The sequence below is a fragment of the Pleurodeles waltl genome, chromosome 5 (assembly GCF_031143425.1).
Source record: "Pleurodeles waltl isolate 20211129_DDA chromosome 5, aPleWal1.hap1.20221129, whole genome shotgun sequence".
Taxonomy (NCBI): domain Eukaryota; kingdom Metazoa; phylum Chordata; class Amphibia; order Caudata; family Salamandridae; genus Pleurodeles; species Pleurodeles waltl.
In genome coordinates this window covers 867,608,682-867,619,826 of record NC_090444.1, presented here as the reverse complement: position 1 = coordinate 867,619,826, position 11,145 = coordinate 867,608,682, and the positions used below count along the sequence as shown (strand labels likewise).

Genomic DNA, 11,145 nt, shown 5'->3' with positions numbered 1-11,145 from the left:
GAGCAAAGAGATCCTCCCCGATTTGGATTGTACCCCATCAGGGTCACCTATGTGTGCAAGGTAATGGCAAAAATCCCAGAGCTCAGTTAGGGAAAAGTATCTGCACTGAAACATATGTTTTTGCGTCTCAGACTTCTCCTTCGTTATTAGCAGCTAAGGGTACCTATTTCATCTGCCATAATAGAGCCTATACATGGTTGCCCCCTGACTTCTCAGGCACATGTTTTGTTTCGTTCCTGTTACCTCCCACCTATACGGCCGCGGCAGATTACCATAAGACAAGGATAGTTAGAGGTGTCATAAGTAAAGAAGACACTACAGGACAAGAATTTGGAGATTTCGTAAAGGGTTTTCTGCCGTTTTGGGGTCCTATGGTTAACAGCAGGAACATAAGGCAATTGACAAGGGTGGTTGAATCCACGGTAGTTGAAACCGCCGGTGCCCTTAGTAATTTGACTGCTGAGCTCCAGTCGGATCGCCTTATGACTCTTCAGAACAGGGTCGCATTAGACGTCATACTTGCAGGCTGAGGTGGGGTATGTAAAGTGATCCAATCAAGTTGTTGTGTTTCATCCCAGATAACGCTCCGACAGTCTACCAGGCCATTTCCAAACTGCATAAGATCTCTGAATCTATTCACGTGGTTAAAGGAGATTGGTCATTGATGGGGTGGTTCTGGGAGCTGATATCCGCCTGGGGATGGAAGACTCTGGTAGTCATTGGGATGATCTTAGCCATTCTTTTCATGTCCTGTTTGTGTGTACAGTGTGCTCCTGCAATATGTGGCCTCTGTGCTACATCGTGTGTAAGGAAACCTGTATCAAAAGACGAGCTAAGTAATAGGATGATGCTACAGCAACATCTCAACGACTATATGAATATAGACCTGGACTCAGATTAGCGTGAGTATGGGTTATTGCCTATGTAAGGGCAAAAGGAGGGTCTGTGGTACTGAAAAATTCTGGACCCATGTTATAAACATCGTCGTATCACAACGATTTTGGTATCAGCAGACCGAGAATGATTAGAATAGTATGCACAAGCATTGTATTCATATTCAGGTGACGAAATCACCTGAATATCAGAGTTTCCGTCCTGAAACTCTGAGGTTCCATTTAAACGACAGCCATTTTGTGATTGCCCTCACATAGGCCAATGACTAATGCGGAAAACGAGTCTGAAGGACACGTACATCTTTGCTGACTCCTCTGTGACCTGGGCAAGCTGACTCCACTGCCTGAAGCCAAACCTGTTCGGCCAGTTTTCTTTCCCAGTGGCCGAATGAGATTAGTTTCAAGGCACAACACATCATAAAACCTTTAATCACACACAAACCATGCCTAATCTTACACACACCTGTCCCTGTTTCTTTCTTTATGACTTGCTTTACAAGGAGGAGGTGCCTGTTTATATTGGGGGTCCGTCGATATCTGATGACAGTACTGAGCCTTGCCGGGTAATTGATTGAGGGCTGGACAAACTGAAATATGGCTTGTCATCATAACCCTGCTATTTCTTTGTAGTTAAAATATGTGAATGGTCAACTGTAAAATAAGGAATGTTTGCCTAAAGCATAATATTTTGTATAAAAGAGAAGGTTAGCTTTGCAAGGGGAGCAGTCTCCTGAGGATATACACTGTGTTGTACTTCTAGGATACCTGTTACTGGCTACAGCCAATAAACAAGATCATTGACTTCACCAAGAAGACTCTGTGTTTCTGTAGTCTGAAACAGGAAGGACTCGAAGTCTTAGGGTGTGTTCCCTGGCACCACTGGGTTCTGAAAAACCCAGTACTTCATCCCATACTCCCCGGTGTAGGCTTCAACACTGGACTTTGTTGGACTGATGGAGATTGCTGAACTCAGACTCTAGGGAATGTTCCTATAATTCTCCCGCGCCCCCCCCCCACATGCTTTGCGTATCTGATTCAATTGGATACTCTGTGTCACAGCTACTAGGCTATTGGCATCAAGGGCAGAATATCTGGGGGAAGACCTATTCCAACCTTAATCCCCTCCAGGTACAGTTTTAGTGGGGTGTGTCATAGTCACAGGTTCGCACTAGGCATTTACAGCCCACCATGCTTGGAGATCAGGTATTCTGTGACACAACAGCAGGGACACTCTCCCATAGCCTACTCGACAACTGGGGAACATCTGTGTCCAAGGTAATTGACTGGGAAGCGATGAAAGTTATCCTCAGAGGTCCCTGCATCCATGCGGTTGTAGGGGTGAAGGCAGCCCCACACAGTGACATGTCCTGCATTTAGACATCCCTGGGTGCACTGCAAACTACGGCCCAAGCTGACTGTACAATGCTGGGTGCAATGATTAAGGCACTGCATAGACATGCTCAAATGAGTGAGCAACTACAACACCTTGACATCCGTGCGTACCAAGCGAAGCAGTATGCAGATGTTTATTGTCCTGGCTCCTGCGCAGCATGAACCTGCCCACACAGATCACGATAATCAGGGATTCACCAGCAATTGTCATAAATCAGTCAGATTCACAAGGCATTTACTATGCATTATCAGACCGCATATGACCCTCTATTATGGACAGTCAGGTTGCAATATGTCACTTTCTTGCGTCTGTCAACTTAGTAGTCCGTCGTCCACTAGATAGGGAAGATCTTAACGCACTGCTTTCATGAGAGAAAGATACGGTGTCATGCGGGGCACAGCAACTCATAAAACACTGGGTATGGATTCCAAATCTAATTCTACAAAGCCTACAAGCATCCTTTAAGCCCTGAAACTCCTAAAACCTTAACAAGAGTTCCAAACGGACGGTTGACTTCTGCCCACCCTCTGCAAATCTTAGTATCCTTTTCCAAGCCTGTGAAAGACCCCATGGAGCTTGCCTTGTAATGCCCGCATTCTATGTTGAGGTCTGATTATAAAATCCTAAACAAGGTTATAGCGGGCAGGCTGTGTGAACACATGCCACGTCTGGTGCACACAGGGAGGTCCACCACCACTTTAAATATACACCTTCTGCACAGGGTAATGAAGCTTCCTCTGGTCCAGTGGCCATTTGCTGCATGCTTGGTGCTGGACTTGCATGAAGCATTTGATATAGTGGATTGAAATTGCCCGTTTTTGACCATGACTACTTTTGGCATCAAGGGATGACTAGATGCGTTCATTTTACTCATATACATTGAACGCACAGTGCAGGTGAATATTGGCCAGTGTATCTTCCCCTGTTTCTGAGTGAGCAGAGGAATGTGGCAAGTCTGTCCGCTGTCCCCTCTGCTCTTTGGCTTTTCTATGGAGCCCTTATCCCTGAGGCTCCAACAGCAGGGGCGTTCCTGGAGTATCCCATTGTCTGGGGAGATCCATGTAGTCTTGTTACATGCAGATGATGCATTATTCTACATCCGAAACATACAGGAGGGCATAGCTGATATCCAAGACATACCCCTGGAGTTTCATGTTGCTTCTGGCCTGGGGGTGACCTGTGCCAAATCATGCCTGTTTATGCTGCACCCGAACTGTCCCCAGCAGCATTTCATTGTGGATTCCAATCCTTTGTGTTAGGAGCCCCGCACGTTTTGATACCTTGGCATAGACATCTATCACAAGACAAAATATCTAATAGATGGCAACCTTATAAGAAGCATAGCAACCCGCATCCCCACATGGCTGTTTGGAGCACTTTGCAAGGTAGAGTGTCCCTATCTAAGATGGTAATGCTCCCTCTGCTACTTTACTTTTCCTATAACCTCCTGGTCTGTGTCACCCAGAGGCACATCCCATCCATTACACTTGGCCATAAGGAGTTTCATTCAAAACAAGGGGAGTTGCCACATTGCACTCCGTAAACTACAGTTGTCCCTAGACTAAGGGGTATTTGGGGCTCCAGATTTTGAACATTACTAGTTGGCAGCCCAGGTGCATTGGTCGGCAAGTTGGTTGTCAGGCCATCACACAGAAGAACTTGAATCTCCCACAGCAGCCTGAGCACACTTTGTGGTCTAGCGGATCTTCCTCCCCCAGGACAGGCTTTCAGATGATGCTAATGGATTATTGCTGATCACATGAGAGTTTTAATCAGAGCTTGCGATACATCACGCAGATTCTTTGCTTGAGATACCACTTAGCTACATAACCTCATTCAGCAAAATGTTTGGTAGGGTGGGCACGAGGGCCTGGGTAGAGGCAGGCATAAGTACACTAGTTGCTTTGTATCAGGAGAGTACATTATTTTCTTATAAATGCTTACAGGAGGAACATGCCCTTCCAGCAGGTCATTTCTTGGCATACGGGCGCTTGCTGGGCCACCGTAGAAATACTCTGGGCCATCACAGACACTATGCCAGTACAGCGACAAACAACACATTACACATAGTTTATACAGTGGAAAAGGAAATTTGGCAGTGAATTACATCATGCAATACATAGCTATCAGCTATGTAGGTACCTTGCAATCTCGTGTGCATGGGAACGTCACTCGAGGGTGGCCGTACTCCAGCTTGGGGATCATGTGCACTGCATTGTGAGGGCTGTCTGGTTGGGGCAGTGGAAATTGCCTGGTACGATTTGCAATTTGAGGGTGGCTAACTATGGTGGAAGGCTGCTGGTCAAGGAATTCAGGAGCACTCGGAGTTACGCTGTATGTAATAAGTGCTGTGTTGGGAAATAAACAGAAATAATTATTTGGAAAAGAGCTGAACTCTCTAATTGGGAGCAGAAAGGCAAACTTTGGCCGTGTGTCAGTTGTCCTTCAGGCCTCTTAATTGTATGAAGCGCCTGGTGACAGTGAGCACATAAAGGATAGTTACATGAGAGGTTGCTTTAACAGGAGGGGATGGGTGGATTGAGGAGAAAGGTGGCGGTTCTCCTTTGTGATGTGTACAGCTGCATAGGGGCATTGCAAGAGAAGTTCTCATCTGACTGGGAATTGAGAGATGTTGTGTGGGTAAACTGATGAAATCGTGATGACTTCATCAATCTGGGGCCTCCCGTTGGCATGGGTAAGGTTCCACTTTGTTATTGGGTAAGGCTGTGGTTTAGTGAGTTATGGGTTTCTCAAGGGGAAGCACCTGGTGTAAGGGCCTTATATTGTAGCAACATCACATCCCATGCTGCTGCAATGGGGCACCGTCTGATACAGCCGGCCTCCTACCAGTGTAGTGCAAGCCTATCTGCCTCATCCTAGCAGGACACTGCCAATTGCCATGGGCCTGCGACGCGGTTGCGGGGCCTTTCAATACAGAGGAGGCATTTGGCCAATAAGAGGGCCAGCTTAGCAAATTTGGCTTGTACTTTGTGTTGGTTCCATCAATGGGAATAATCCTAGTGCGGTGGCCTCCCATGTTTTCAGTGCATTAAGTTATGGGACTGTGGCCAAAGTGCTATGCAGCTTGTCCCAAAAGTGTGCCAATGTGGAGCAGGACTAGAGCATGTGTTGAAGGTGCACCGCTGGGAAAGAGCATCTCAGGCAGGTGAGGTGTGCCACTAGGAATATTCTGTTAAGTGGGGGGTAGGGGTTGAGGTAGCCCCTATGTAGAAGCACTTATTGGTTATTCTTTTAGCATGCTTTATGTGTTACCATCTTACGTGATTCCAGGGCCCTGGCACATTCATGATCATGAAAATGCCTCCTGTGGTTCTCCGTACAGAACTGCCTAAGTTGCATCAGGGGTGTGTCAATGTGTTCCAATGGCTTTACAAAGCCAAATGATAAGATGTCACCCGTGTACCATTTGATATATTGTACAAACAACTTTGTGTCTAGTTTTTTCTGTAAGGATTTACCATAGGGAGTCCATTGAGGCAGCAGGCATCAGTATGTGATGAATTGTCCTGGGAGATGGCATAGTCCTGGTCAAAAGCTGGCCGTCCCGGAAGAGGTCTTCCACTGTGTCAAATGAGTGTGCCTGCCAGTCTGGTAGCTGCTCTCTTGTCAATGAGCCCTACACGCTGGTGAGGCCCTGTATTGCAATGTTAGGGGCATATGGAGCAATCTGGTTTGTTTGTTAGGCGAAAGTTTCTGGTTAGACATTTCCACAGCAACCATTCAGGAAAGGAGCAGGGCATCATCAGTGGTGATCTTGAATGTGTTTTTGCCCACCAGCCATCGAGCCACCCAATCAAGCTGTGCCACCAGGTAGTAAGACTCAAAACATGGGTCCCCGCAAACCTCCCTGAACCACTGTCAACCCATCATTCCAGATTGTATCCCCCATCAAATGATCTAGATCACAGAAGTGGTATGGTGGAAAGGCTGGTACGTTGACAAAATACGTCAATTGGTGAAGGATTATCATCTTTGAGAATGCAATCTTGCCGGTGAGGGCTCTGGGGAGCTGCTGACAGAGTTGCCCTCAAATTTGTCTTCCTGCAAGTGGTGAAGTGGAACCCCAGGTAACGGAAGGCTGTGGACTTCCAAGCTAAGGGTGTAGGGGCAATGCTGGTGGTGTGGGGTTTCACCTCGGAACAAGAAAGTATAGAATTTTCCCCAGTTAACTTGGAGCCCAGTCACCGCTTCGAAGTCCTGAAAGGCAGATGTCGAACAGGAGGTGTTGATTTTCATGTCTCGGATGTAAAGTAGAACATAATTTGCGTAAAGGGACACTAAGGTCCTCCGTGCAGCTGTATCCCCCCCCCACAAACGGGGCTCTTCCAACTGAGGCAGTGCGCCATTGGCTACATGGATATGGAGAACAGGATTGGGGAGATGGGACAACCCTGTTTAACCACGACCAACAGGAAAGGGGGGCAATATTAGGCAGTCCACTTGGACCCTTGAAGAGGGGTTTATGTTTAGTAGTTTGTTGTAAGCTAGGAGGCATGGACCTAGAACGAAGGATGATGGGGTCGCAAACAGGTCAATAAGAGTCAATCAATACAGACTATTAGGCTGATCTAGTATATAGTGGGGATGCCTGGTCTATTACACTGAATAGGCGACAGATATTATAGGGGTGGCCAGTTAGCTGTGTAGGTCAGAGTGATACATACTGAAGAATGGCAGATTGCAATTGTAATATCCAGCCTGTAGTCAGGGTGATTTCTGTTCTTGTAGGGGACCACCACACCAGCAGTTATCCAGGTTTGTCCCCTTATGAGTGGATTCGAGCTGTGTATTTGCTAGAGTTAGGCTGGCAATCTGAGAGATAATGCAGTACGGTGCCTCAGGAAGCCCTCGTTAATAGTGTGGAGCAGACTGATTAAAAAGCCGCCTACAGTGTTGAAGAAAGAAGTGGATGGGCTGCCCCGTGGTCTTTGGTTTTTACAGGTAATCTGCTAATGGCAGGGTCACAACCTGGTCATGAGTTCCATTGGCATGCTTCACTTGGCGTTAGCCTGGCATGACTCAGCATGTACCTAACAAGTACACTTTGTCAAGAAGGTCTTGGGTGGTGTTTTTGGGTCTTCAGCTGTGGTACCATCTCTGTGATATTACGTTCTGTGTTGGTGAACCGGGAAGCCAGTTTTTGCAGGTCCTTCTGAAGGAGACCAAATTCCACACATATCTCCTTTATGTGCGCTTCTACTGATGAGCAAGAGGATTTATTGGTAATTAGGATGGTGGCCTGTTTTTCACCCAAGTCCTGTGGAGAGCTGGAGGTCTTTGCCCCGTGTCAAGGCTCCTCCCCATGATGGAGTGTGGGATAGGGTGGACGGGGGTGAAGTTTTGGTGATTTCGGTTTACCCATGGTGTGTTCCCAGTCTACCGCGCCAATACGTTGCTGGATCACTGTATGCAGGATGACTCCAATCATGTTCCGCGGGGTAAAAGTCTGCTGGTGTCAGCTGTGGTCTTTGTAGTAGCCAGCTCCCTACACCCTCCCCCTGTGCCGGGCATGCCCCGGTATGGTATGCAAGGTTGGTTCTGGCCAGTCGACAGTCTGATGCAGCACTGTGTCTGTGTGTGTGTCCGTGTGTGTGTCTGTGTGTGTGTGTGTGTGTGTGTAATGGCAGGATTAATGTTGATTGCGGCATTCAGGTCCTGGAGCAAAGTTACTCCACGGCTGCCATCTTTGGCTCCATGGCAACCACATAAGCACCCTCTCATACACACACTGTATATAATGGGTTGAGGCTGTAGACTTGTCACCTGGTTTGTTTGTGCACTGGCATACACCGCACACAACCTGTTAAATGTAGTCCTTAGGGAGTGGGGCTTAGGTGGCGAGTCAACAAGAAAATACTGGAAACAGTACTTACATACCCCAGGATGATGCAGAATACCAAGTTCAGTAGATCCTGCATAATATATTTCATATAGCTTACCTCACTCATGCAACTCTGTCCTAAATGTTTGGGTCCTCCTCTGTTTGCCCGAGATGCCAACATGCAGGTGCTGACACGATGCACGTATTCTGGAGTTGCTCAGTCTGTAACCTTATGAGTGTCCGTGTCCAACTTGCTGAGAGGTGACTGGATGTGTTCACAATGGAAGTTGCACTGTTGGGATTGTTCAGGTGCTCAAAAACAGATAACGCTGCTAACCGGTTTATAAACCAAGCATTGCTGATAGCATGCACACTAATTGCTATGCACTGTAAAGCCCAGGTATTGTTAGATATAGCCCACTGGTGTGCGGCAATACTGAAGTGGGGACAGAGAGAGGAGCTCAGGAGGCCAGAAATATGAGGACTACGCAAATACCCCAGAAATGTGGAATGGGAAGCACTATTACTTGACTTGCACACATACAAGAGTTGGTGGCCCGTCACTTAAACCTACCCTGGCGGGGACATAACCTCCTCCTCCCCCGTCCCCTTTTATCCACATTCCCACATCTCCATCATAACCCCTTCCAGCCTGTCCATGGGTGAGTGACAACACCCTTCTGTTACACCCTTTGATGTCCCCGAATAGCTTCCTAGTGGCCATTATAGCTTCATGGATGTCACTGTTGATTTTCAATGTTTGCAGTACTTGCTTGAGATAGGAAGATTGAATAGCACTTGTGGTAATGGCAGAATGTGAGTTAACATCGACACATGACTTGTTTTTTCCAATGTTGCTGTTTAAGGACTGAACCAAGGACTCATGCTGATACTGATGTGAAACTATTTTATTAATGACGATGTAGCTGGATTGCGGATTTTACTAATGATAATGTAACTTTCATAGATGTAATTTATTCAAGATTGTGATATTGAAAATGCAATTTAAAACTGGTTAAAAAAAAGTTTTGGGAGATGCAGTTGGGTAGTTAGCTTTCACAAAAAAATACTAATGGTAGGTCAGCACTAATGAGGGACACATTAGCAAAGCACATTTTACTTTTGATAATTATTGAAATTATGAACTATGATTCAATCTCAAGACCGGAGCCATGGATTATGCATTTCCTTTGTCCATTTTATTAATCAGCAGCCTTTACAATTAGAAAAAAAAACTTTATTTCACAGAAATCTTAGGGAAGGGGTATTCCACATAACCTATCAAACTCTAAATTCATAACATAGTCCATGTTTATGTCCCCTCTTTCTTCGTGAGATAAAAACGGTCAGTTCCTTCTTGTTCGCTCCCGTTTGGAGCCGTCATTCCCTAGAAGAGAAAATACACCTTGTAACTATTCCATGCAGAACCAATATGACGTTCAAGTGGAGGGCACGCAAATAGCAATGTCACCTTAAATCTCAAATACAGTATTTAAAAGCATGATAATGGCAAAATAGTCATACTACTACCATAGGAAAGTCCCAAATGTATCCTGCATCAACTTTGTCACCGGGTCAACAGAAACCTCTTGCTAAAGCGGGTGTTGTCTTCATGTCCTTAACCCCTTTACTGCCATGGACATAATGCTATTAAAGAACGAGTTACTTACCTTCGGTAGCGACTTTTCTGGTGGATACATTAGCTACCTGTGGATTTCTCACCTAATGAATACTCCATTGCGCCAGCATTCGACGGAAATCTTCTTCCTAGCTTCTGCACGTCGACGAGGACGTCACAGTTGCCCACGCAACGCCGTCTGAAGTCATACAGGCAATAAGAGGTCCTCGCCGACGTGCCGACGTCAGTACCAACATTTTTTACGTGCCTGAGAATAATAGGCCATTGAGATGAAAGAACAATAGTAATATTTAATGATATTCCAAACAAATACATCATTCTAAGAATTCAACCTACCATTTTTTAAATTTTTTTTAAACAAGTAAATAAATATATGAACTATATATATACATATAAACATATATACATAATATATACAAATCCTCAAAACCAAGAGGAGCACACTCAAGAATTACTTGGTTAGACCAAACAGGCAACGGGGAGGCGGGTGGGACCGTGAGGAATCCACAGGTAGCTAATGTATCCACCAGAAAAGTCGCTACCAAAGGTAAGTAACTCGTTCTTTTGATGGATACAACTACCTGTGGATTCCTCACCTAATGAATAGAGTCCCAAAGCAGTACCGCACTCGGTGGTGGGTGCCTGAATGGTCAAACCAAGAAATCCTGCAGCACTGACCGTGCAAAATGGCCATCCCTTCTGACCTCAGAGTCCAAGCAGTAATGCTTCGCAAAAGTATGAAGGGATGACCAAGTTGCGGCCTTGCAGATGTCGACCACAGAAACACCACTAGCCAAGGCCGAAGAGGCCGACTTAGCTCTGGTGGAATGAGCTCTTATACCATCAGGAGGATCCTTCTTTGCTAAAGAGTAACACATTTTAATGCAAAGAACAACCCACCTGGAGAGTGTTCTCTTGTGGACTGTCTTTCCTCTCCTCTTTCCCACGTATCCGATGAAAAGCTGATCCTCCAGCCCGAAATCCTTTGTCCTGTCTATATAAAAGCTTAGCGCCCTCTTTGGGTCCAAGCGGTGTAGTCTCTCTTCTTCCTTTGACGGATGAGGCGGAGGATAAAACGTGGATAGAGTAATTGTGTAGGCCAAATGAAAGGGTGAAACAACCTTCGGAAGGAAAGCAGCCTTGGTCCTCAACACCACCTTATCCCCATAAAAAGATGTATAAGGGGGTTTTACCGATAGAGCCTGCAACTCACTCACTCTCCTTGCAGAGGTAATTGCAACCAGGAAAACCGTTTTAAGAACCAATAATCTTATGGGGCAAGAATGCATAGGCTCAAAAGGGGACCCCATAAGGAAAGTTAGAACCAAGGTCAAATCCCATTGAGGCATAACGAAAGGAGTTGGAGGGAATTTATTCA

At 46.0% G+C, this 11,145-nt stretch overlaps 1 long non-coding RNA gene across 1 annotated transcript in view; it reads right to left on the bottom strand.

The window, feature by feature from the left end:
* Positions 1 to 9,305: 9,305 nt before the first annotated feature.
* The window catches only part of LOC138297325 (uncharacterized), a 144,178-nt gene continuing 142,338 nt past the window's right edge, over positions 9,306 to 11,145 (bottom strand). The window contains exon 3 of the long non-coding RNA XR_011204026.1: positions 9,306 to 9,515. This is a non-coding gene — a long non-coding RNA (uncharacterized lncRNA). The remainder of the gene's footprint in view (positions 9,516 to 11,145) is intronic.